This window comes from Sphaerodactylus townsendi, linkage group LG05 (genome assembly GCF_021028975.2).
Source record: "Sphaerodactylus townsendi isolate TG3544 linkage group LG05, MPM_Stown_v2.3, whole genome shotgun sequence".
NCBI classification, from domain to species: Eukaryota; Metazoa; Chordata; class Lepidosauria; order Squamata; family Sphaerodactylidae; genus Sphaerodactylus; species Sphaerodactylus townsendi.
Window position 1 is genome coordinate 139107101 of NC_059429.1, and position 25973 is coordinate 139133073.

The 25973-nt window shown below is 52.8% G+C and overlaps 1 long non-coding RNA gene across 1 annotated transcript; it reads left to right on the plus strand.

Moving 5' to 3' along the window:
* Window positions 1–14572: 14572 nt before the first annotated feature.
* Window positions 14573–19625, plus strand: LOC125433659. Its single transcript, XR_007244645.1, has 3 exons — window positions 14573–14675; window positions 17539–17680; window positions 19219–19625. It is a non-coding gene; the product is annotated as an uncharacterized LOC125433659 (long non-coding RNA).
* The last annotated feature ends 6348 nt before the right edge of the window (window positions 19626–25973 follow it).

Sequence of the window (25973 nt, forward strand, 5' to 3'; positions counted from 1 at the left end):
TGCAGCTGTTCAGCCACAGTCCTGATATTCTTTTCCGGCTTGTGGCTGGCAAGGGCAGCACAGAGCAAAGTAGAGGAGGAGGAGGAGGAGGAGTTTGGATTTTTATTCCCCCTTTCTCTCCTGCAGGAACTCAAAGGGGCTGACAATCTCCTTGCCCTTCTCCCCTCACAGCAAACACCCTGTGAGGTGGGTGGGGCTGAGAGAGCTCCGAGAAGCTGTGACTAGCCCAAGGTCACCCAGCTGGCGTGTGTGGGAGTGCCCAGGCTAATCTGAATTCCCCAGAGAAGCCTCCACAGCTCAGGTGGCAGAGCGGGGAATCAAACCCGGTTCCTCCAGATTAGATACACGAGCTCTTAACCTCCTACTCTACTGCTGCTCCTTTACTATAGATAGCTAGGAATTTGTCACCTTTACCCTATCATGCTGGCGCTATCCCGTTGATGTTAGACTGATACTCTCAGGAACTTCCTTCCTTCCGGCTTCTTCCTCGACCCCCCTCCATCTTTTTCCTACCATGACTAAGGAGAGGATGTGCCTCCTGCGCATCCGTCTCCATCCAGCTAGATTAGGACAGCAGAGTGACTCTATCTACCTACCTTTCTATCCAGAATGGAGTTCACTAATAAATACTCTTTATATTAGATTAGAAACTACAACTGACTCCGACTTTCTTTTGTGCAAGCTTGCCGCACATTGGGATCCATCACGCGCACGCACGCACACGAGGTAAGGGCTTCTGCTGTGCGGTTTAAGCCACCCGTGTACTCTGCTAACCACAAATAGGGATCATCTCCAACTACCAGGAGCACTTATCTCAACAGGCATGACGGCCCTGGTCATCTCTGGGATTCTGTGATCCACTTGGCCGTGGCTTCCGGACGTCGGACCAGGAGAGCAACAGCTGCTGTCTGCTGACAACTCGGGCAAAAGAACAGAGCCTCACAAGGTGCGATATCTAAAGGGCCAGGCCAGGCCTTCTGCCCCTCTGGTGGCAACTCTGCTGGGCAAAGTGGGTGGGGGTGCCATTTCTGTACCCCCACCCCTTTGTCAAATCTCAGGTGCTGCTAGTAGGTCTGATAGCAGCTGTCAGGGTGTCACAGCTGTTGCCAGCTGCCAAGGGGGATTCTCCCCAGAGCAACTGTCCCAGGAAGCCGGGCCAAAAAGAGTCTGGAGCACTTCAGCTTTGACGCACTCACTTGAGACGGGGCAGGACCCGTCTTCTGGACAGTCCATGGCCACCAGGAACTCTGTCCTTCACAGCTGCAGCAGTGATTGAAGCTGAGTCACCTGCTTTGATGACCTTGTGGCTACCCCGGGAACTTTTGCTCAGGCAAACACCTGAGGCCCCTTGCGCTGAACTCCATTCCGAGGCACAGGTGTGTTAAGGGCCATCAAGACACTTACAACACATGGAGACTCTGTGAATTAATGTCCTCTAAAATATCCTGTTATTAACAGCCTTGCTTAGATCTTGCAAACCGAGAGCCCTGGCTTCCTTTATAGCATCCGTCCATCTCATGAAAAAAATGAAATGCACAGGTATGAGGCGGCCGACACCTGGCTTGACAGCATTACACGTGAAAGCCATCTGGGAATCTGTTTCCACTCCACCTTCATCTAAAACCAATCCAACTTTCCTTATACCGGTGGTTCCCAACCTGGGGGTATGCGTACGCACCAGAGCATTTCGGGGTACAGAAAAATTATATAATGGGGTTGCTAATGTGGAGCTACACTTTTAGGGAAATGGGTTGCTAAGGGGCATGGGAGTGAAAAATATTGGGAACCTCTGCCTTATGCAGACTGAAAAAAATAAAGAAATCCTTCTCTGACGCCCTGGCCAATTGGAAACCATTCTGTTTCTCCGTATTCTGTCCGGACAGGAGCCTCTTGTCCAGAGTATGGAGTCCGCATCAAAACAATCAGATCCTGTGGAACACCCATTTCCTTTAAAACCAGCCAAAGTTGTTCATGATCCCAGAGTCAAAAGCTTTGCTGTAATCTATGAAAGACAAACTATTTTCTTCTGAAATTCTCTGGTATGTGCTAGTAACCAATGCAAAATTGCAACATAGCTCTAGTGCAGTGGTGGCGAACCTTTGGCACTCCAGATGTTATGGACTACAATTCCTATCAGCCCCTGCCAGCATGGCCAATTGGGAATGGGAATTGTAGTCCATAACATCTGGAGTGCCAAAGGTTCGCCACCATGGCTCTAGTGCCTCTCCTTTTCTGAATCCAGTTGAACAGCAAGGATTTATCATTCCATATATTGTAAGAGCCTTTATTGTAAAATTTTGAGTATCACTTTACTTGCATGAGAAACTATTGCAACAGATAGCTGCTGCAATCTTTGACGTCTCCTTTTTTTTGAATTGAAATTGACCATTTCCAGTCTATGGGGCATCATTTTCTTTTCTGTACACGTTGGTATATTCTTGTTAAGATTGTGAAAGGCTCTGTTTCTGTGTCTTGGAGAATCTCTATTAATATCCCATCTACTCCTGAAGATTTGTTTCTCCCAGTTGTTCTGAGTGTTGCTTTCACTTCACTTTCTAACATTGTCGGTTCTTCTTCAAAAGATTCTTCTTGGAAGGAATCAGTCATCCTTTTATCTCTTCAGTGTATTGTTCCCACCTTTTCTTTATTTTGTCCTGTTCAGTTAATATATGTCCATGTTGATCTTTCAGCACACCTGGCCATGCCTCAGATTTTCCCTTTGATTCCTGGGATCATGTGGAGCATCTCTTGTTCTTCCTTTTTTTGTTGTTGTTCTGTTTCTTTACGCTGGCTCTTATCATGTAAGGCATGAGGGTGGGGCCGATTCAGATTGGGAGTGACCCCCACACGCAGGGAGGGCTTGAACCTACCCCCCCCCCCCGCACCATTTTCCATATCTGTTTCTTTGCTCTGAGTCGTGAGGGCTACATGCAGTGTCCCCGGAGGGTGGGTCCCAGGAGCCCTTTCTGGTCCAGATCAAGGTGCAAGGAGAACGCTGTCAGCTCCTGTGCACCTCAGCTTCCACACTCCCAGACCACCCACGTTGACCCCCTCTTCCAGAGAGCCCTTGGAGAAGCAATGCTGGGCCTTCAACTGGCAAGCCATGTGTCGAGGGGGGGGGGCAGAATGTAGCCAGCCGCTCCATGACTCCGATGCCACCGCCCCCCACCCCAGGCAAGCCAGGGGGTCCCGGCCTTTGTGCCCGCAGGCCAGGGCCAGCCTCTCTGCCCGCTGAACGTCCTCCCGACTCTTCGTTCTCCCGGAGTGCCGTGCCATTTGCAGGCTCGGTAGAGCAGCCATGTGATTAGATTCCAGTGCCTTTATGAATAATTTGTTGTGCAATTATAAAGCAAATATTTAATTGAACTTTATGTCAAATCTGCCTGCTGCTGCTTCTGCTGCTTCTGCTGCTGCTGCTTTGGGAAGGGGGGGGGTGAGCCAGCCAGGCAGAGCGTCTCCCCAGGAAGCTGGTTTGGAGGGCTCCTGGATGTCCTGGCTACTCATGAGAAGGGCTACCTGGCCGTGCCTCAAACAGCCCCCTCCCCAGTCTGTGGCTCAGCGACACACCGTGGCATCCCCCCTCCCCTCCGCCAAGGGCGTTGCTGCCAGAAGATCCTTCTCCGGAAGGACCGGACGTCACCAGCCACGGGGGCCTTGAGCTCCACAAGAGGGTTGCGGGAAGCCTGGGGGATGCTTCTGGCCACTGGCCAACGAGGCGTCTGCTTCGCGCGAGAGGGACGCCTCCTCCTCGTGCCACACCAAGCCCCATCCGTCCCCAGAGGAGGTCAGCATCGCCTCGTCAGCCTGGCAGCAGCTTTCTCTGGTGGGGTCTCAGGTGAAGAAGGGCCCTCCCCCCTCCCTGCTCCCTGGTCCTTATGAACAGGTGATACTCCAGGGATTGGACAGGTGACCTTCCACAGTGCAAGCAGGGTGTGTGTGTCAGTCTGTCACTGAGCCGTGGCCTCGGGCCAGCCTGATTCTGTTTCTCAAGACAGCTGCGAGGGGGTCCTTGCAACAACGGCGAGTGCCTGTCCAGGCAGGTTCTGGCCACAGAGGGGGGCCAGCCTTTCAGTACGGAAACAAAGACACGCAGGGAATGGGAGCGCCTCATCGCCAGAGAACCGTGAGTGGCCCTCTTGTGGGACTCAAAAGGTGTAAATAGCAGCTCTGCAGAGGGGAGAGGAATCCGTTCTCCTTCAAGCCAGCTTTCCCCTTGCAAATTGGGCCCCAGTGTGCTGTTTGGTGGGGAGGAAAGAGGGCCTGTGGGCATCACATTCTTTTGAGGTTGCTGTCTGTGAAGGACTCCTGGCCAGAGCCAGGGCCTGGGAGGGAAGAACGAGCCTGCAGGGAGGGAGGGAGGGAGCCACGCTGGTCCCCAGCAGAATCCGGAAGCAGAGGCTGTTCACGGGCCGGCTTTTATCTTGGTTGTTGGGGGGTGCCCCCTCCCCCTTTCCCTTTGCAAGGAGATCAAAGCACACCCTGGCAAGATGCCCACACGGCCCCACCTGATCCGTCCCAGAGGCCTGAGGTGGCAGCCTCTTTAAAATCTCCCACCTGAAGAAGAGTTCTGGAGAGCAGGAACTCGTGCAGAGCCGTTCCTGGAGTGCGCAAAGGCAGAGTGAAGCTTGGAGCTGGTGCAAGTAGCAAAGAGCCGTTTGCTTGGTGGCTGAGCGGCACTAGTGCTGCTGCTTGGGGCTCCTCCAGGTTTTCGAACCTGGCTTCCTTGTAGCACCTGGTCCTTGTGGGAGGAGCTTCTGCCCAGTGAGGTAAACCACCTGACTGAGGTTGGTGTTGCCTGAGGCTTGGGGGAGGAGTCTCAGAACACAGCTGGAAGCAGAGTCCACCAGAGGTCAAGGCCCTGAGAAACCAGACAGCAGCTCATGGCCGGCCAACAGAGGAAGTCTGGGCTGAGGTTGGGCTGAGTTGAGCAGGGGAATTGGAGGGGCAGCAGGAGACCCCCGCAGAGAGACAGCCTCTCTAAGCCAGCAGCACACACGAGTGACGTCCCAGGGGAGTCCAGCGACAGGAGAAGGACGCTCGATTACTGCACCTCCACTAGCTTGGTCAAGGATTGCACACTCTTCCAGGTAAGCGCCCTTCCTTAAACTTCACCTCTTGCCTGTCTTGGACGGACTTGTGGCCCCTCAACTTCATTGGGTGCCCCCCCCCCACTAGAGTGTCATAAGAGGAGGAGATGCCCTCCATTGTCCACTTTCTTCATTCATATCTTCATGAACCTCCATCAAGCCCCCCTCCCCCCAGCTGTGGAAGGAAGGGCAGTGGGGGTGGGCACATCTGCAGCCATTATTGGCTCTGCTCCAGCCCAGGGTTGAGCTGACTGCCCCCCCCCCCCGGCCTGCAGGGGCCACAGGGCTCATCCTGCAGCTCAGGCGAAGTTGCTGGGGCTCCCAGTGGCCCCTGAGAGTCTGGACCTCCTGTGAAATTTCCTGTGAGTGATATGGCCAGTCCACCTGGCAGCTTCGTGTCCAGGCTTCCCAGCCCAAAGCAGCTGGCCTCTGACCTCCCATTTCAACAGTGCGCCCCGGGGGGGGGGGGTGTCTCCATCTTCTGCTTCCAATTATCTATGTATATAAAAAGCACACCGTGTATTTGTTAGTGATGGTATAACTCAGTAACTGCTGGGCCAATTCCTCTGAAAATTCCCAGCCACTATAGTCAGCCAGGTGAGAGTGTTTTTAGACATTCACAAACCTGAAATTTCACACCTGGCCCAGGTAAAATGCCTTTTTCCTGGCACTCCATGGTGAAGGACATGCAGCTGCCCGTGTGTAACTGTCACCCTTAGAATATTCGTGCTGCTTAGAATGTTCACTCAAATGGCCAAATATGAGCAGTGGAAACAGCATATAGGCAGTAACTCGAGTGGAAGTGAAACACATACACGCACATATGCATGAGGGAGAGGGGAGGGAGGGAGGGAGGGAGGGAGGGGTGGCATGCAAGGGAAGAGAAGGGAGGGAGGTGAGACAGTGAGGGGTGGCATGCAAGGGAGGGGAGGCAGGGGGCCCAGCATCTTGATATGACCCACCCTAGCGGAGGGAAAGGGGAGGGAGGAGAAGGGGTGGCATGCAAGGGAAGCAAAGTGAGGGAGGGAAGAGAGTGAGGGGCGACATGCAAGGGATGAGAGGGAGGGGTCAGACACCCTAGATTCCCTGAATACTGCGGTTACAGTTAAGAAAATCAGGCACGCATTACTCAGGAGTAAACTCGGTAAAGCAACCGTGACATACTTTGTGTGATGGAATAGTACTGTAAAACTAGCAAAATCACACATGACTGTGAAAAGCATCTTTGCCTTTTGATCTCCTGGAGGGAGGACAGGAAACTATGCAGAGGTGCTAGGATGAAACTTCAAAGCCCTAAGTTACCTCATTGGCCCTGAAGACAGAGTTTTCACTGGAAAAGGGAAAACAAAGGTTTGGTAAAATTCCATCTTGAGGACGTGGTCAGAGAAGGATCTCTCCTGGGCCATAGAGAGGTTCCCGGAATAGGGACAAAAAAAGAACCAAAAAGGGATACTTATGACCACCCTAAAGCAATCCCTTAACTGCATCTAGAAGTTTTATTTCTTTTATTTCTGTTTTCAATAAAAATCGTTGAGAACCTCCAGCTGGTTGGAGTTATTGGAGAAAAGAGACCCAGGTTTTAATGAAACAAGCGTGGCTCTCCCAGGCTTTGCTTTCGTGATAATGAGTGGCTTTACATTTGGCTGATCTCTGATACTCCAAATTAAACACCTTCGTGGATTTGCAGCTTGAGGCTTGCTTCAAATCGTGATTCCAGTGTGGAGAATTTTTTTGGGACAGGAGGAAGGCTGCGTGCAGGTTGAAGATGGTAACCAGAGAGTCTGATGCTGATGGCATGAGTGCTTTGGGAGAAGATGTGCCAGGATCCGGCAGGGGAGAAGTCAAAGGGAGCCAGGAGCTCAGGTCTTGGCCCAGCGCCCAGAGGGCTTTTCTCAAAGCGGATGGCAGGAGCTCCTAAGAAGCTTTTATGCTGCATCTACAGCAGGCTATTGCGTGGAATCTTTGACAGCACCTTGAGAGAAAACAACTTCCAAAATTCGAAGCTGGAGAGATCAACAAAGTCTCAAGCAGAGGGAACAAAAAGCCTCCAGGTGGGGAGACTTTGTTCCAGTTCAGATGCAAGCGGAGAGAAGCCTGGCATGAAATCCTCTTCAGGAAACTACCAGCATCGCTTTCAGAAAGGGGGGAGAGAGCAAAATCGCCAGAGGAAACAGAAGACACATCTTTGGAGAAACGGCTTGGAAGTCACCCGGAACGAGCTCCATATAAGCGGTCATCCAGCACCAGAAGGTTGGTGGGGAAGGAGATCGTCCCCCAGGAACAGGAACTTTCGGATGACAGCATGAGAAGTGGACAGATGAACATTTCATCTTTTGAAACTGGTGTAAAGATTAGTGATGATGTTGTTGAATTACATGTAAGTTTTTAATCAGTTTCCCAATGGGAAAATTCATGTTTTGAACGACCCATGAGAAAGGTAGAAATGCACAAATGAGTGTTTTCCACTAGGCCCCAAGAAAATGTTGATTTAGGAAGGGGGGGTGGAGAGATGAAAAGTTGTGTGAGAAGTTGTGGATTTTCCATTACAAAAGGTGATACAACTGTAATTACACGATCAGTGCGTAAAAGCAGTCTATATTGACGTGGCAGATCCTGTAACTGCTAAGAGCAGCAGCATTCCTCTTCGAAGTTGAAGGGGGGATGGATGAGGAAATCCTTTTTGAATGTCACGAAAACTTTGAGGGATGAAATTGTTTTGGCGCTCTTTGATATGCAAGAAGTGCTAAAGGTATCATTGACCAGAGCAGCAGGCTCCAAGTGGCTAAGAAATGCTGGGCTGAAGGAAAAGGTATGTTCTTGCAGCAAGCCAAGGTTACACTGACTTCTGATTTCCACACTACATTGATATGGGCGGGAATTTGCCTATTGAAGTGATGTCTCATACACAATGATGTTAGCATCATGCAGTAACCAGTGGAATTGGTGAAGAGAATTCCAAAGGGAGGAGGATAACTATTGTGTTTTCTCTCCAGAGGAAGAAGCCGTATCCAAGACTATATGGATTTAAGAGAAGTGAGCATGAGGCCCTTGTAGTTCAATGCTCAAAGGATATTGCATTGCTTTATTAGTCTGAAAAGTATGTATTAGTCTGAAATTGTGTTTTGTATTGAACATGATTTTCTTCATTTTGTATTGTTATGCTATCATAAAGGGACTATGTGTTATGCATGAAAGCGAATTCAGTAGTTAGCAGATTCTCCTGTATTAGTTAGAGATGACTGATGTGGAATGTAACACATGTACGCATCTTTTTCTATATGGATAAGATGAAATAGATGTAGCCATTAGACTACGCCAGATTTTTACCTCTCCAAAAGGGGAGCGTGTGATGGGAATAGTACTTTTAATAAAACTAGCAAAATCAATAACATGACTGTGGCAAGAAAGCATCTTTTGCCTTTTGATCTCCTGGAGGGAGGACAGGAAATTATGCAGAGGTGCTAGGATGGGAAACTTCAAAGCCCTAAGTTACCTCTCGTGGCCTGAACAGACGTTTTCCTGGGAAAGGATAAACAAAGGTTTTGGTAAATTCCATCTTGAGATTGCGTGGTCAGAGAAGGATCTCTGCAGGCCATGGGTTCCACGGAGATAGAGGGACAAAGAGACCAAAGGGATAATATGACCACCTAAGCAATCCCTTTAACTGCATCTTAAGAAGTTTTATTTCTTTTATTTCTGGTTTTTCAATAAGAAATCGTTGAGACCTCAGCTGGTTGGAGTTATTGGAGAAAAGAACCCAGGTTTTAATGAAACAAGCAGTGAAACTCTCCTCCAGGGTAGCTTGCTTTCGTGATACTTCTTTGCATGGCTGCATAGGTAGAACGCGCCCCTCAGAGGGTATTCCTCAGAAGGCGACAACCCATTGCCACCAACCAAACTTACTCCCAGGTAAAGGATCATGACCAGCCAGCCTAGATGTGTGGGAGAGGTGCCTTTCCATTCCCCCCCCCCCAAGGAATGGGGGCACACGCATCAATGACATCGCACAGTATTTGCATGAGCACGTACGGCTGGCCTCTGCAATTGATTTGCTGCTACTGTTCCTTTCCCATTTCACCACAATAAGCCACAGCAACGCGTGGCCGGGCCCCGCTAGTGGAATCTATTTAATTTCTGTATTGGCCATCCAGTGATGTCAATGTATACAATTATGTCATGGGCCCAATAGCTACCAAACACCCAGTGAAGAGTCAGCCAGCAGTCCTGTCTCTTAGCCACAGTCAGCAGGAGGAATGTTATGGGAATAAGCAGCCCCAGTGGGGCTAGAGACCCATGGTGGTGAACCTTTGGCACTCCAGATGTTATGAACTACAATGCCCATCAGCCCCTGCCATTGGCCATGCTGGCAGGGGCTGATGGGCATTGTAGTCCATAACATCTGGAGTGCCAAAGGTTCGCCGCCACTGGAAACCCACGCCCAGAAGAACCAGCCCAGTGATCCCTCAGCCTCCTAGCTCTGAGCTGTCTGCAGGAAGTGAGGTGCCAGTCTGCTCACTTCCCTTGTCTACAGAGCCCCGGGAACAGTGTGGGAGGAGAACTTGCAGGCTTCTGCAGGACTGGGGGCAAAATGGGCACCGGGCAGGCCAGCACCAGACCGGTGTGGAAGCACGGAGCAGGGCTGAAGCAGCCAGCCAGTGGTCGGCATTGCAGGTGGCCCAGTAGCAACATGTTTATTAGCAGCTGGGTAGGGTGGAAGCAACGCATCTGTTTACTACACTTGAACTGACCACTGTGAGTTTTTGAAAAATTTCATGCTTGACCCCTGCCTGGAACTGGACCTTGGCCACTGAACTTGGGCTGTGGCTGTGTGCTTGGGAAACATGACAGACTGGTTGCCTGAATGAACCAACGATTGTTTTCACAGAATGCGTCGCTCTCTTGCTTCATTTTGGGCTCCTAGCCTAAATCTTCCAACAGTATTTGATTCTATGTACTGTCAAAGGCTTTCACGGGCGGAATTACTAGGGTGTCATGGGATTTCCGGGCTGTATGGCCATGTTCCAGTAGCATTTTCACCTGACATTTTGCCTGCATCTGTAGCTAGCATCCTCTGAAGATCCTCTGAAGATGCCAGCCACAGAGGCAGGCGAAACGTCAGGAGAAAATGCTACTGGAACGCGGCCAGACAGCCCAGAAACCCCGCAACACCCCAGTGTTTGATTCTGCTTTGTTTTCTGTTTTTGTGTTCTAGTCAGCTATAATTATCAGCTCACCTTATTAAGATGTGCTATTTCCTCCTGGACACTTGCATAAAAGTTTTCAATTTCTTCCCCATCAGCATCTGTAAACGTGAATGATGGTTGTGCCTTCCCTGACGTCTAATTGACATTATTTGGTCAGGCCTTGCACAATCGCCCCTGCCTGCCTGTCCTGCATCTTGCCTCGCTACTGGAGCACCTCTGTTGCTTCTGTTGGCCATTCCTTAAGTAAAACACTTTGTAGTTTTCTGGCTGAAAATGCCCCAGTCCCGTCCACTTTCGTTCCCCTCCGCCCAGGAGTGAAATGATTAAACGTTCCTTGTCTCATGTTGTGATTTTCAGCTTGCCTCGATTCATGCTTCTCACGTCCCACGTTCCTATTGTCTGCCTTGAGCAGCTTTGGGCGTTCCTTTTGCATCCATTCACGTCAACCACTGGACGTCCTCTCAACCACCGCTGACCAGCCGCCTCTTTAAGAATGAGGAGCCGCTCGGTGCTTGGGATGGTCGACGGAGGCAGGAGGGGAGCCGCTCCCCTGTCCTGCTTCCCTGTTTCTCCCTCTGGGGGCTTCTGCTGTTTTGTGCAAGCTGGAGGTGGTGCCTCACGAAAGCTGATTCAATACCAGGACTTAAAAGCACTAGAATCAAGACCATGGTTAGCGAACCCCACCCAGACACCGGATGTCTCCGGGCAGGAAGACATCTCTTTGATCTGAGATTGCAAATGCCTTAACAGTCCAGGTGCTTGGGAGCAACAGCCGCAGAAGGCCACTGCTTTCTCATCCTGCCTGTGAGCTCCCAAAGGCACCTGGTGGGCCACTGTGAGTAGCAGAGAGCTGGACTAGATGGACTTTGGTCTGATCCAGCTGGCTTGTTCTTATGTTCTTATGTAGGAAGCAGTCAAAGGGATTCAAATGCCAGGCAACTACCAGGCAGATGCCCTCACTAACTGATGGTGCAACTTCAGTGTTACTTACATCTGCTAAGATGGGCGGATTCCACTCAACACATGCAAATCACGCTTGCTAATTGCACCCTTTACCTCTGCTAACCAATGCAAACGGTTCTTTCTCCCACCCTGGACATTCCACGGGTATATATACTCCACTGGCTTTACTACTATCAGATCCTCCAAAGATGCCAGCCACAGATGCAGGCAAAACATCAGGAAAAAATGCTGCCAGAACACGGCCATGCAACCCAGAAACCCCACAACACCGCAGTGTTTGAATAACATTCATGTTTGAGGTTGGACTGGAAAATAAGGACCAAGAAGTATAAATGGCAAAGCAGGGCCCATCTCGGCCATCTCTGCAGGGGAGCTTTCCCCGCCCCCACCCCTGCCCCCAATCAGGGCACCCATCCAGCCTCTCCCCAACCTGGAAGAGGCCTCCCCCCCCCCCCGCTTCTCTGCTTTTCAAGAAGGCATCAACCACCCAGCTGTGGACCAGCTTCAACCATCCTGCCTTTGACTGTGGCTCCGCCTTCCCAAGTGGGTGGGGAGGCAGTGTTTGGGGGGGGGAGTCTCATGAGCTGCCCTCACCTGAGGCTTCCACATGTCGAGCCAATGGGGGGGTCCATTCTCTTGGAGGGCCTCAGCAGGCTGGAGTCCTCCTGGCCAGACGAGGCCCCTGCCTCTGGTGAAAGAGCAGACTGAGGCCCACTGGGGGGGGCGGGGAGGGAGGGATTTCCACCTGGCAGCTCAGCGCTGGCTCTGAGTGGTGGTGGCGGCGGGGAGGGGGGAGGGAGGGCTAGGGAGATGCCGCACGTCCAACTCTGGCTGCAAAACTTCAAACTGAGAGTCCTGCGTGAATTATTCACTCCTAATCCCCGGAGTTGGCAGCAGCAGCAGCAGCAGCAGCTCTGAACGGATCCAGCAGGTGTGAGGGAGAGAGGAGAAACAACAACAAGAAGAAAGAAGGCATCACACGTCAGACATGCAAATGGCAGTGAAGATTCTTGACGGGGGTGGGCTGATGGAGGAGTTCTTCGAAAGGGAAGAAGGGAAAACAGCCTCCCTCCCACCCACCCACCCTCCCACCCAAGCAGCAGGAAGCCACAGAGGGAAGGAGGCCGGCGTCCTGAGGGGCCACAGGGCAGACTGATGAGTGCAGCCGCTCCACTCACCACCCCTTTCTCTGGCAGCCTCCCGCTCCACGGGGCCACGGGGCCACCACTGGACAGCTGCTCGGCAAGTGGCTCCGTTCCTGACCAGCCACAGCTGCCGCCAGGAGCTGCCCCCACCCCCCAAGAGTTTTAATGGAGCCCTAATGAAGTGGAGTGTGTTGGGTGCTGCACAGTTTCTCAGGGACCTCCACACTGGGGGAGGACTGGTCTGAACTGCCTCCAGCTAACAAGCGCCACCTTGAGGCAGAGAAGAAGAAGAGTTTGGATTTCTAAACCCCCCCCCCCCCCGTTCTCTCCTGCAGGAGACTCAAAGGGGCTGACAATCTCCTTGCCCTTCCCCCCTCGCAACAAACACCCTGTGAAGTAGGTGGGGCTGAGAGAGCTCCGAGAAGCTGTGACTAGCCTAAGGTCACCCAGCTGGCGTGTGTGGGAGTGCACAGGCTAATCTGAATTCCCCAGAGAAGCCTCCACAGCTCGGGCGGCAGAGCTGGGAATCAAACCCGGTTCCTCCAGATTAGATACACGAGCTCTTAACCTCCTACACCTCTGCAGCTCCGCAGCCTGGGGCCAGGGCCTTCTTGGACCACTTCCTCATTCACTGCTAGTGACAAGGCGAGACCCCAGCGCTGTCCCCGCAGCCGCAGCTCACGCCCTGCTCTGCCGTCTGGCCCGCTCAGCCCGGCTCTCCAAAACTGCCAACAGGCTGGAACAACGAATGGCCATTTTCGAGCAAGCCAGGCCTTCCATACGTTACTCGGAACTCGTTGCTTACATCGAAGGAAGAGCTGGAGCAGAGCTCGGAACGGGGACAGAATTAGCAAGAAGCAACTCCCTTATTCAGCACTGCCTTTGGCATAACTCAGTCCTGAGCTCATGAAACATAAGCAGCATCTGGCTGCTGACGGGGCTGCTGGATGAGGCGCCGAGTGGCAGAGGTGCCACAAATCTTCTGCGAAGCAGATGGGAAGGCAGAACGGTTTGGGAACCGGGTGTCCCAAGGGCTGTTTTCTCCCATACAGAACCACAGAGGGGGAAGGGGCCGTACAGGCCATCTAGTCCAACCCCTGCTCCATTTGGGGAGCAGACTGGAGCCTCCCTGACCAGTGTTTGCTTGAAGACTGCCAGTGAGGGAGAACTAACGTGGAGGGGTGGGGAATCCGATTCTCCAGAGCAGAGTTCGCTGTTCGGAACCATTGCACCACGCTGTCTGTCCCTCTCTTCTTGAAGGCAACACGAGCAGGAGAAGGGTGGCACGTCTGCTTGCACGGCCGGGGTTGGTTTCTGTGGACTGTGCCACAGTTCTGTGTGTCTGTTCGACTGCGAGGAGTCTTGTGAACCACAAAGAGAGATGGGATAGAAATTATCTAAAGTTATCAGGTTATTTTTAAATGAAAGTTCTCATTTATGCATTGACTGTTTGTTGTCTGGGAATTCAGGGCTTCACTGAGATCCTGGAGCAAACAAACCGTCGCCGATATCTCCCTTTGAGGGCTGAGCCCTGCAGTGTTTTAAAGGAGGATTCCGTTGCCAAGCAGCGCTGGGATGGAGTGGCTAATGGGCAGCTTTCATTCAACCCAAGGTTTTAATCTCCACGTGACTGTTTAAAGTACCGCCCCCCCCCCCCACACACACACAGACAGACAGGTGGGTACTCTGAGAGGCCACTGAAGGAGCACGTTCAGCCAGCACTTCCACCCCCTCAAGACCACAGTCTTTCAAGGTGCCAAACCAGGGGTGGGATCCAGCAGGTTCTCACAGTTTCCCGAGAGTAGGTTACTAATTCTTGGTGTGTGCCGAGAGGGGGTTACTAATGGGTGATTTTGCCACGCGATTTTTGCCTTAGTTATGCTCCTCCTCTCAGCAGTGGCGCGCAGGACTTGGAGCAGTCTAGCAGGAGGTGCACCGGCGTGCGTGGCAGCCTGCGCCTGCATGCATTCGTTTCCCACCCAAGGACTGGCGCAGCGGCTGCATCCTTGCCACAGCCCCGCCCAGGAATGCCCTGCTTCCGGGATGCCCAGCCACGCCCCCGTCGTGCCCCACCCAGCCCCATTGGTGCCAAGCCACATTCTGAATCCCACCACCATGGGAACCCGTTACTAAAATTTTTGGATCCCACCACTGTGCCAAACCCCTTTCTAGCAGCAGAGGAACGAGACCCGCAGCAGAGAGCCAGCACTACAGGGGACCAAGAGGGACATCAGCAGAAACAAGACTCAGTGGCCCTCTCACGGAATCCCACTCAGGTAGAAGCTGGCTTCCCACGGAAAGTCTTCCCACTGGTCTTCCTATTCAGGGCGCAGATTAACGTCAAGAAGTTATGATTTATTTGCGGCGTTGGCTGCCCTTTTTTTGCGTCTCTCTCTTTTCTGGAAAGAAAGGAGGCAAGTTTATATCAGGAAGGATGAGCAGCTCTCTCTGCCTGGGGTTTGTGGACCACTCAGGTGAAGAGAGCGCAGCAGGAGTGCTGCCGTGGGACCGGCCAAAGGCAAGACCTTCAGGGCTGGGCAGTCCTGGAGGAGGCAGCCAGGTCTTGGGATTCCTACCTGGGGAGAGGGAATGCCTTGTGGCTGGCTCCGTAGCCACGGCCAAACCCCTGTGGAGGGAAAGGGCAAAGAGTGGGGGAGGCCGCCAAAGGGCCTGGCCCTGTAGCCACTCTGGCAAGGTCAGGGACAGTGTGGCCCCGGCACATGATGAGGCCCCAGCCCCAGGGAGCTCAGAAGGGCCACCACGGGGGCTCCTGCCTCCCCTTCCGCTCATCCAGTGCCTGAAGCTGGGACTGTGGCTGGCTCTGCAGGGACTCCCAAGTCTCCCTCCACAGCCCCCTGCAGCTGCAGCCTCCGCTCCTGGCTCGAGGCGGGTGCCATTCAAGGGTGCCCGTGGGCTGCAGCAGGGAACTGAAGCCACCTTGGGATTGCCCTGAGGGGACGCAGGATGCCAGAAAGGCCAGCCCCGGATCGGCAATGAGCCACCAGCGGAGCCGGGTTCAGAGCAGCCGTGAGGGCTGCTGGCGTGAGGGTTGCTTCCAGCCCCTGATGAACATGTGCTGAGCCCGAAAAGGCCCAGCAAAGGCCTCGTGTGTGCCCCTGGCTCTTCTGCAGGGAGCCCCGGGTGACCTTGGTGGGGAGGGGGCTCTCCCACAGCAGCCCACGAAGCAGATCCAGCTGAGGATGAGTCTGAGCAGAATTGGAGCTCCTGGCTGGGCCCCGGGGGAGAGGCTGGGCTGGACATGCTTAAGAGCAAACCAATAAAAAGGGAGACCAGCGCTCTCCAGCCCAGCTGGCTCTCCCTGGCAACCCAAGCAGGCTACTGGCAGAGGCGTAGCGCTGACAGGGCGGGGTGGGGGAGCGACGCCCCGGGCAGAGCCATGGCGGAGGCGTGGCCAGGCCACGGAAGGGGCGTTCTGGGGCAGGGCAGGGGCAGGTGGTGCCCCGGGCGGAGTTTCCCCTCACTCCACCTCTGGTTACTGGTGCTTTGAGTGGGAGGGGGAAGGGGGGGACAGGGGGGCGTAAGGAAAGTGGGGCAAGCAGGGCTCTTGTCCCTTGACGGACTGATGCGGCATAAGGCAGCTTCCTGTGGGCTTGAAGACTTGGGAGGGCGGTGGAACTGAGCCCTCCTCATCTTTCCTTCCATCCCTCCCCTCTCCAAGTTTGCACTTGCAAACATGGCTTCAACCTCAGCATGGAGGTGGGGGCTGTTTGGGGCGACTGAGCAGGGGAAAACTGGATGGGGGCGTTGGTGGGTGGGCTGCTGTGCCACTCTGCCCCACCTCTGGTCCCGGGACGCTCCAGCATTGAGGAGGGAGGCGTGGCTCAGTGGTAGTGAGAAGATCCCAGCTTCGGTCCCCTGAATCAGAGGTGGGATCCAGCAGGTTCTCACAGGTTCCCGAGAGTAGGTTACTCATTATTTGTGTGTGCCGAGAGGGGGTTACTAATGGGTGGTTTTTGCCTTAGTTACGTCCCTCCTCTCCGCAGTAGCGCGCAGAACTTGAAGCAGTCTAGCAGGAGGTGCACTGGCGTGCGTGGCAGCCTGCGCCTGCGTGCATTCGTTTCCCGCCCAAGGACTGGCGCAACGGTTGCGTCCTTGCCACAGCCCCGCCCCCGGAATGCCCGGCCACGCCCCCGTTGTGCCCCGCCCAGCCCCATTGGCCCTACGCCACAGTTTGAATCCCACCACCATGGGAACCTGTTACTAAAATTTTTGGATCCCACCACTGCCCTCAATTCCCAGTTTGTGAAGAGGGGCGGTGGCGGCTCAGACAGACCCCCTGCTGGGCATGCAGGAGACTCCGGGCTCAGCTGCAGGCGTCTCCAGTTGAGAGGGCGTAAAAGACCCTCCCTCTGCCGGGACTCTGGAGAGCTGCTGCCAGTCTGGACTCTGATGGACTGAGGGTCTGTCTGTGTTCATGCGAGAGGCTTGAGTGAGGACCTTCCCTTCAGCCAGACCGGGCCAGAACTGGCTGAGGGCGGGTCCAGAGCGCCGCTTCAGCTCAAGGCGGGCCCTGTCTGTCTGCAAGCTCCTGGGTGCCTCCGTGGCCAAGAGGTTTCAGGACAGGACCCAGTCAGAATGGGCTAGCTGGGCGATGCATGACTCTCAATGGGGAGGGTACATTTAGGCCTTTGTCTCTACCTGTGCTACTGCAAGATACATGCAGAAGAATGCTCAAAGGGGAATGGTAACCTTTGACAGCTGCTATTTTACCCCCAGAACATCAGAATACAGTTTCAGGCACTTCTTGAGTACCAGCTCCCACTGGTGAGAAGTGGTTTCTCCGCAGGTCTTTGCAGCCTGCTTTTGTGGCAGTGGCGTAGGAGGTTAAGAGCTCGTGTATCTAATCTGGAGGAACCGGGTTTGATTCCCCGCTCTGCTGCCTGAGCTGTGGAGGCTTCTCTGGGGAATTCAGATTAGCCTGTGCACTCCCACACACGCCAGCTGGGTGACCTTGGGCTAGTCACAGCTTCTCGGAGCTCTCTTAGGCCCACCCACCTCACAGGGTGTTTGTTGTGAGGGGGGAAGGGCAAGGAGATTGTCAGCCCCTTTGAGTCTCCTGCAGGAGAGAAAGGGGGGATATAAATCCAAACTCTTCTTCTTCTTCTTCCTGTTCCACAGACCCACACTGAATGGACACCCATGGTACAAACTCCACTGGTTCCAACCACCACCACCACCAACAACAACAACTGGCATCAAGTTCTCAACAGGAGAGTGTTGGAGAAACTGGAGAGGGACCCTCCGCATCAGAGCAAAGGAGGTCTGTTTGGCAGCTCCGGCCACGGATTGCTCGCAGTGCAGTCATGTTGGGATTGTCATTATTTGGACCTCTGGAACAAAATTCAAGTTTTTCTGCCAACTGCTAAGTGCAAGTCTCTTTTTTATGCCTTTGCTTACTGTACCTATAGTGGCCCACCTTTCTCACTGTGACTTCAGGTAGATAGCACGGTGTAAAACAATGCAATCCAGTAGCACTAGAATCTACATATCTGTTTCTAAAGTGTAGGCAGATATGTGCATACCTAAATCCATGGATTTAAATAGAAACTGAAAGAAAGGAGATTTTTCTCCAAACATGGGAAACTCCCCTGGTTTGCAGAAAAATCTGAAAACTGTAAAAGAATTATGGGTCCAGAAGACAGGTCCAGAGGAGGGCAACCAAAATGGTAAAAGGTCTGGAATCCACACCCTACGAGGAGAGACTTAGGGAGCTGGGGATGGTTAGTTTGGTGAAGAGAAGGTTAAGAGGTGACATGATAGCCATTTTGAGATACTTGAAGTGATGTCATGTTGGTGAGGGAGCAAGCTTGTTTTCTGCTGCTCCGGAGACTAGGACCAGGAGTCACGGGTTCAAGGTGCAGGAAAAGAGATTCCCCCTAAACATCAGGAAAAACTTCCAGACAGTCAGGGCTGTTCAACAGTGGACTTCACTGCCCCAGAGAGTGGTGGGGTCTCCTTCCTTGGAGAGGCAGTGAGTGTGGAAAGGCCTTCATAAGCTGCAGTGGGCCTGGCAGCAGGGGCTTGGTGCCACGCTGGGCTCTCCGGCATCTGATGGTGGGAGGTGGGGGCATGGTGGCAGAGGCTGGGAGCCACACCAAGCTCATGGCCGTGGCTGCCACATTGGAGGGGGGGGAACTCTCATACTTGTGGAGGGATCCCTTCATTCATTTAGCTGGCACTGACCGGGAGGGGTGGGGATTAAAGTTAAGAGAGGGGAAAGGATCTCCTATAAATATTGTGGGTCCCAACTTGCAACAACCAAAAACATTGCAGTCCAACAGCATGTCTTACGAGCAATGCAATAGGACCAGGATTCTGAAACTTGGAGACCTGATATGTCAATCAATGCAGAAAATAGTGTTACAAAAGTAGAAAACCATCTCTCCAAAGCAGGATAACAACATCAGTGTGGTTTGGGGAAGGGAGGGCAGGGGTGGGATTACTTGGCAGACGTGACTGACGAGGAGAATTTAGTCCTCTGGATTTGCAGGGGTGGGTGTGATGCTCGATTATTTTAAAATATGGAAAATGTACACAATAAATTTCTCTCACGTTAGGAGACGCTGCGGCAACTCTTCAGGCTTCTTCTGGTGCTGCAGCAAAAGGCACGCGTGGTTCTGAGAGCGGGGGTGGGGGGTGGGGAAGATCTCTTTTCCCCAAATGCTGCAGGCAGAAGTGTCCTGGGGCAGCCGTGCCAGGAGCGTGGCTAGAGGTATCAGAAGCCAGCCAGGGGAAGAGAGAGCTCTGCAAAGCCTTCCTTGACCGTCAATAACCAACCTCTGCATCGTGACCCCACAGGTGAACTCTGTCCAAAAGGGGCCTCCACAGGACAAGCCACCGGTCAGCCGGTCATTGGAGATTTCAGTTCTCAGCAAAGCAGACAGCGGCAGCAGGCGAAGTGGCGAGCCCCACCAGCAGCGCAGAGGAGGCTGGCAGGACGGCCGTCCAGCAGCAGAGGCCGAGTGACTCACGTGCAGCTCCCAGGAGAAAGAGAAACCTTCTCAGGGTCGGCCTCTCAAAGCTAAGTGTGTCCCTGCAGCGTGTGATCCGTCCCTCACTAGCAACAAAGAATTGTGCTGTGAGAAAAACACACACACTTCGGTTTCCTAGGAACCTCACAAAATAGCTGCAAGATCCGGGGGGGAGCTGAAGGCAAGCGTGTGGCACGTGGGGCCCCCAGGCTGACAGCTGCCTCTCCAGCTATACCTGGGCCCCTCCACAGGGGTTGGAGGCAGTGGTGGGATCCAAAAATGTTAGTAACAGGTTCCCATGGTGGTGGGATTCAAACAGTGGCGTAGCGCCAATGGGGCTGGGCCGCGCACGACCGGGGCGTGGCCGGGCATTCCGGGGGCGGGGCATTAATAATTTCTCTATTACTGTGAAAAACTCTTACTGTAAAAAAAGTTCCTAATTTCCAGCTGGTATCTTTCTGTCCATAATTTAAACTCATTATAGCAAGTCCTATTGTCTGCTGCCAACAGAAACAACAACTTCTCCGCTAATTGGCTGCCTGTCAAATACTTAATACTTTCAAATGCTTAATTTTGTTTCTAGAAATCAAAAGAAGGAGACTTTCCTTAAACAAGGAACTTTACCCTATTTCTAAAACATGTTTTTAAAACAGCCCAACAGCGAGAATTATCCCGTTTTCTACCTTTGCTAACCAGCCACATAGGAAACAACAGGACTTCATGATTTTTGGACCTAATGGAATTTCTAATGGAAAAGCGGACCCAATTAGTAACCCCCTCTCAGCACACACAAATAATTAGTAACCCACTCTCGGGAACTGGTGAGAACCTGCTGGATCCCACCTCTGTGTTGGAGGTACACCCTGCTCTCACTTCTGGGACCCAAAATGAGGAGGGGTGTCTGGGAACGATTTGGACCACATCACACAGATAGTGCTAGTAACATTGGGGGAGGGGACAGTTGAGCCAGGCGTCGCTTGCCTGGGTCATGTGGGGGTGCATTTGGCCACTCATCTGCCGCTGCTGGTTGCCTGACCTGTTCCCTCGCTCGCCCGCTCGCCCCCTGCCACCACCTTGCCCACCTGCCCACTGCCACCATTCACCTGCTGGCACCATTTGCCTGCCCCACTCACACACTTGCCTGCCTGCCACTGCTCAGCCATTCCACTTGCTCGCCCACCACAACTCACCTCCCTCCCCGAGTGCTTCTCGGCACCACAGAGGGGCAGGCAGGGTGGCCTCTAAAGCCTGTCGCAGGTGGCCCCCTCTGTCGCCTCCGGGGGGAGGGGCTCTGGCTTTAGGGAAGACTCTGCGGTGGTGGGGGCAGCAGCAGAAACTTCCCTGTGGGTCACCCTTTCCTCCCCTCCCCCCATTCTGTTTCCCCCCTTGTTTTTCCATTCCCTTCATTCTGCCACCCTTCTATCTACCCCCCTTCTCTCCCTTTCTCTCCCTTTCCTCTTTTCCTGCTCGGTCTCTCCGTTCTCCTTGCTCTGCCGCCCTTCCGCTCTCTCTGTCTGTCATGCCCTGTGTCCATAGGCTCAACGGAAGAACTCAGGATTGGTCATGGTATTCTTTATCGAACCTTTATAGCAGGATATTAGCACATAGGGATCCATAGACAGATCAGAAAAGGCACTGCAGCCTTACGCATTGAGCAGACAGTATAACATGATTGGTTGTTTACATAACGGCAGAACTAAGTCTTCAGAGCAGAGGAGTCCTCCCGGCCTGGAGATAAATATGTCAAAGGATGGAAGCAGGGCTGACCCTCCGCGTGAAACCCAGCTGGCAGGACGGCTGATCCGGTGGCCCCACTGCCCTGCAGCTGCCCACAACATGAACACACCCCAACATCTGGCTGTGGGTGACCCCCTCCCCCGTTGCGGCAGAGACCAGCAGGTCACCGGACAGGCAGCCCAGACATCTTCAAGTAAACAACCAACCTATATTGGTCTCTGAAGCTCTGCGTGGCTCAGGGTCAGGGTGCCGGAAGGACCTCCGACTTCCACATGGACGGCTCCACCCACTCCAGGCATCTTTGGAGGCTGACGTCGGGTGTGCCAATTTGGGTAGTTTGGGGCCAATGTATCACAAGGAATGGCTCTCCCAGGTGAGCCTACCTGTCCCCTTCAGTCGTCTTTGGAGGCCCTGCTTCAGGTGTGGCTGCCTTCTGGAGGCAGGCACTTGGCAGCCCACGAAGGGCCCTTCTTGGTTCAGGGGGAATTGCCCGCCTCTCTCCACCAGGGCCTTCTGGCAGCAGGTTCTGGGTCCTTCCTGCTTTGTTTGGATTCCCTGGCTAGCCCTTATTAGCCCACTTCCCTGTTTGCGTGTTTTATGTGTTTATGTGGATCATTTAATGGCTTGAAATATCTGTGAGGTGTTTGTATTTTAAATTCTTTTTAATGTGTGAAATGTTTTAACATGTGAAATGTTTTAGTGTTTTAATATTTGTCGCCTGGGGGACCTCGAACTGGGGGGAGAGGCAGGATAGAAATGTCTTCAGACTCATCTAGAAATGTCTCAGGCCTATTGGGTCCTGCTGCCTGAACTTGGGGGGGCTGCAGGTAAGCTGCCCCTCCCCCAAGTACAAGAGGTGCCATACATCGCAGAGGTGCCATAAATTGCCTCCTTGTGGCCTTCTGGGAGTGGGGCAGGTGGGGGCAGTCGTGAGAGGCAGCCTCTGAGCCGCACCAGAAGGACAGAGGACCAGATGGAGGACCCCGTTGAGCAGGAGGGGCCCTCAGAGACACGGGGGGGGCAGTGAGGGTTTCCTCCATTTGTTTTGGCAGCTCTGGAGAGTGAGAGGAAGAGGAGGGGCCTCCAAATAAAAATTGGGCAGTGTGTGTGGGGAGGGGCTGCTGGGGCCAAGGAACCGGACAGGAGGGGCCTGAAAATCCACTCCTTCACACGCACCAGTGCTGAACTCCATTGAGCATGGTTTGCGCCATCTTCTGTGAGCCCCAGACTGCTTAGCGCTCCTTGGTCAGAAAGGTGTTTCCGCTTTCAGCGTCTTGCTGGATTCATTCTCCTTCCATAGGTTGGGTTGGGCCACTGGCTTGGGAGCCGGCCACTGCTCTGTCCACAGGGACCCCCACGTCCCTGGACTGAGAGACCTTGGTGGGCTCAGAAATACAAGCCAATGCTCAGGAGGGCACGTGGGGCCCAGATGTGGCACACACTGCCTATCACCCCTTCCTCGTAAGCAACAGGCCAGAAGGAGCAGGGGGGGCTTATCAGAGTGGCCATCCACGTCTCTGACTTTGGTGTCCTCTAAGCTGGGACAGGGCACGCCCGGGGAATGCTTCTCCGGAGCGTCAACCAGGCCGACTAGGTAAGCGTACGGAGCTACAAAGACTCCACAGTAAAATATTGTTCCAAAATGGATTAGGTTCACGTCAACATCTCTTCATTGGCCTCTGAATGTTTCCCGTTGACGTAATTGGCAGGTTAATATTTGGGTTACATTTTGATTTAAGATGTGGCCCTTTTGAGGTGCTGGGAACTCTCATGGGACACCGGGCGTGGGAAGGTGGGCCCCTGGACTAAAGCATTCATTAAAATAAGTTCTCGCTCTCATCTCTCTCCAGATCCCTGTTCTCTTGAAGAGCTTGTTGGCTATAATATGAAGACCTGTGGCCCAAAAGTTGCCTGGCCCTGGCTCGCCCTACACAAGCCCTGCAGAGGCAGGAGAGCCACAGTTCTGGTCTCCAGTGTGAAACTGGCAGGGCGGGGCTGGAAAGGGCCATCCAGTCTCAACTGACTTATAGCGACCCCCTTGTGGGATTTCTAAGGCAAGAGGCATTCAGAGGTGGTTTGCCATTTTCTGCCTCGGCCTGGACTTCCTGCAGAAGAGACCTTAGACAGCCACCCAGGGGAGAGGCTGTGGCTCAGGGGCAGAGTATCTTTTGGGCACGCAGAAGGTCCCACGTTCCATCCTCAGCACCTCCAGTTGAAGGACCAGGCAGTGACCAGGAAGACCTTTCTCTGCCTGACCCCCAGGGGAGCCAACGGCCAGTCTGAGTGGACAGTGCAGAGCTCGGTGGACTGAGGGTCTGGGTCCGTGGTGGCGAACCTTTGGCACTCCAGATGCCATGGACTACAATTCCCATCAGCCCCTGCCAGCATGGCCAATTGGTCATGCTGGCAGGGGTTGATGGGAATTGTAGTCCATGAACATCTGGAGTGCCAAAGTTTCGCCACCACGGTGCTATAGGTTCGCCACCAGGGCAGGGGTTGATGGGAATTGTAGTCCATGAACATCTGGAGTGCCAATGGTTCGCCACCATGGTGCCATAGGTTCGCCACCAGGGCAGGGGTTGATGGGAATTGTAGACCATGAACATCTGGAGTGCCAAAGTTTCGCCACCACGGTGCTATAGGTTCGCCACCAGGGCAGGGGTTGATGGGAATTGTAGTCCATGACATCTGGAGTGCCAAAGGTTTGCCACCACTGGTCTGGGTCATTATAACAAAACCACAGGGTTGGTCAAAGGAGAAAATGTTGTGCTGAGTTGGGCGTGGCCCTCAGTGGCCTTCACACCTCCAGGCTGGGATGCCCCGTCAGGGCTCATGTTGTGCCCCTGGCAGGAATATGAAGTGGTGCCCCCTCTACTTTCACAGTAGCCGCTTAGGTAAAAAAAATAAATACATAATCAAGAAGAAGCTAGAATAATAACGCCACCTTTATTTCACTCCTACACTCTGCAAACATAGTCAACTAATGCATAACAATTTAACTTATTATTAAAAAAAACAAAACTACATCAGGGGCAAGCATTTTTTACAGTTGTGTTTTCCAGGCTCTTAATGACATTAACATGAAACAAAATTAAAACGTTTTTTAAAAAATTTTGAAGTCTACTTACCTTAAGACTGTTAAGAGTTTACCGCATAGAGAAGCAACGAACACACTGATGAAAAGGGTAAAAGGTAAATGTTTATTAGGAACTACATTTAGGATAGGAAAGAGGGAACGAAAGTGTGCTGATATCCTACTAGCCAAGAAAAGTCTCTGCAACTAACTTCCAAGAAGAAGCAGATTATTAGACCTGGGAGCATCAGTCTCAGGGCTGACAAGAGGTGACCCCAAAGGACGGAGTGGTCCCTAACCTGGGTATGCTTGAGTCTGGTGAAGAACATGTTAAGAGGTGACACGGTAGCCGTGTTCTATCAGGGTTTCCTCCCCCAGTTCTCACAGGCTGCTCTTCCCCTGACTGAAAACAAAGGGGGAGGGGCCCAAGGCTAAGGAACCGAGTGTGTGTGTGTGGGGGGGCAGCTGGATTGGACCCCCAAGTGCCAGTGGGATTTTGAGAATCTAAAGGCACTGTTTAGCCAGAGCCCGTTTTGCAGCCTGCAGACCCTTCTCAGCCGTTTATTGTACAGGTTGATGCTAGCGATGGGGCCCTTCTTCAGTGTGAGGACGATGGGCGATTATACCCATGTGCCTCCCTGCCCTACAAGTCCTCAGACACTGAATGAAACTGGGCAGTGTGGGAGAAGGAAGTGTAACCCCCATGCTCAGAATGGGTTGACCCAGAAAGGGGTGGAGACCCAAAGCAGGAGAAGGCTGCAGAGCTCTTATAGTTTGGAGACAAGGCTCCCAGACTCGGACCTTGGTTTGTATAAGCCCTTAACACCTTGTTAAGGGCTTCTTTTTGTGTTTGTAATGGGTGAGAGTTCTCCTGGAAACCGTCATCATGTTGAATCCTGTTCACCAAGCCCTTGGAGTCTTCAGGAGCCAACCCACTTGCAAAGAAGAATTGGACTTGGCAGTATCAGAAGACTGTAACTAGAAGGACTTGAAAATGAAACCTGAACAGGACTTTGAAGTGTGATGTTAAATGTGGATGTTATATGTTAAGAAAGTAAACCATTTTGTTTTTAAAAATTTGTTGTTGCCAACTCATTCCAAGTTCTGCCCACAGAACCCACAGAGAGAGGTTACAGAAGCTGGAGCTATTAAGCTGGCACTGAGTGTCTAGCACTGTTGGCTGGAGGGGGCCTTATGCCCATTTGAAGTGTAGACCAACCATGAGATCGTAGAGGCACTGTGGCCCTCAAAGGCTGACTGTGAAGCCGCTGTGTTGGCCACTAGAGAGCCCGTTTTCAGTCAGCGTTATGAGGACTGAGGGTGATTCGGAGGCAGAGAGAGTTAAGGAACGGTTGTAAAGTGAACTGCTCCATTCTCTTGGTGAAAAGCTTTCTCTTGGTAAGGCAGGCCGAGTTCCCAGACATACAGCAGGAGTACACTAAAAGCCCACTGGTTACTTACTTATTTGGGGGGGGGGGAATACACTAAATGAGAAAAAGGAGGCTTATTGGGCCAGTGATATTTCACAGAGGGGAGAGGGGATTTAATTCTGTAAAGAAACAGGAAAGAGAAACCCTACTTGGAACCTCAGTGTGTGTCAGGACATATCTAAGGTCAGGTTGCCTGAAGTGTGCAGAAATCCTGTTAAACTATATTTCACCTGAGGGTAAACAGAGTTCTCTCAGGAGAGAGAAAAAGAGGAGAACTGAATATTAACATCTGTAAAGTCTTTAAAATACCTGACTGATATATTTTAAAGAGCTATGAAAGCA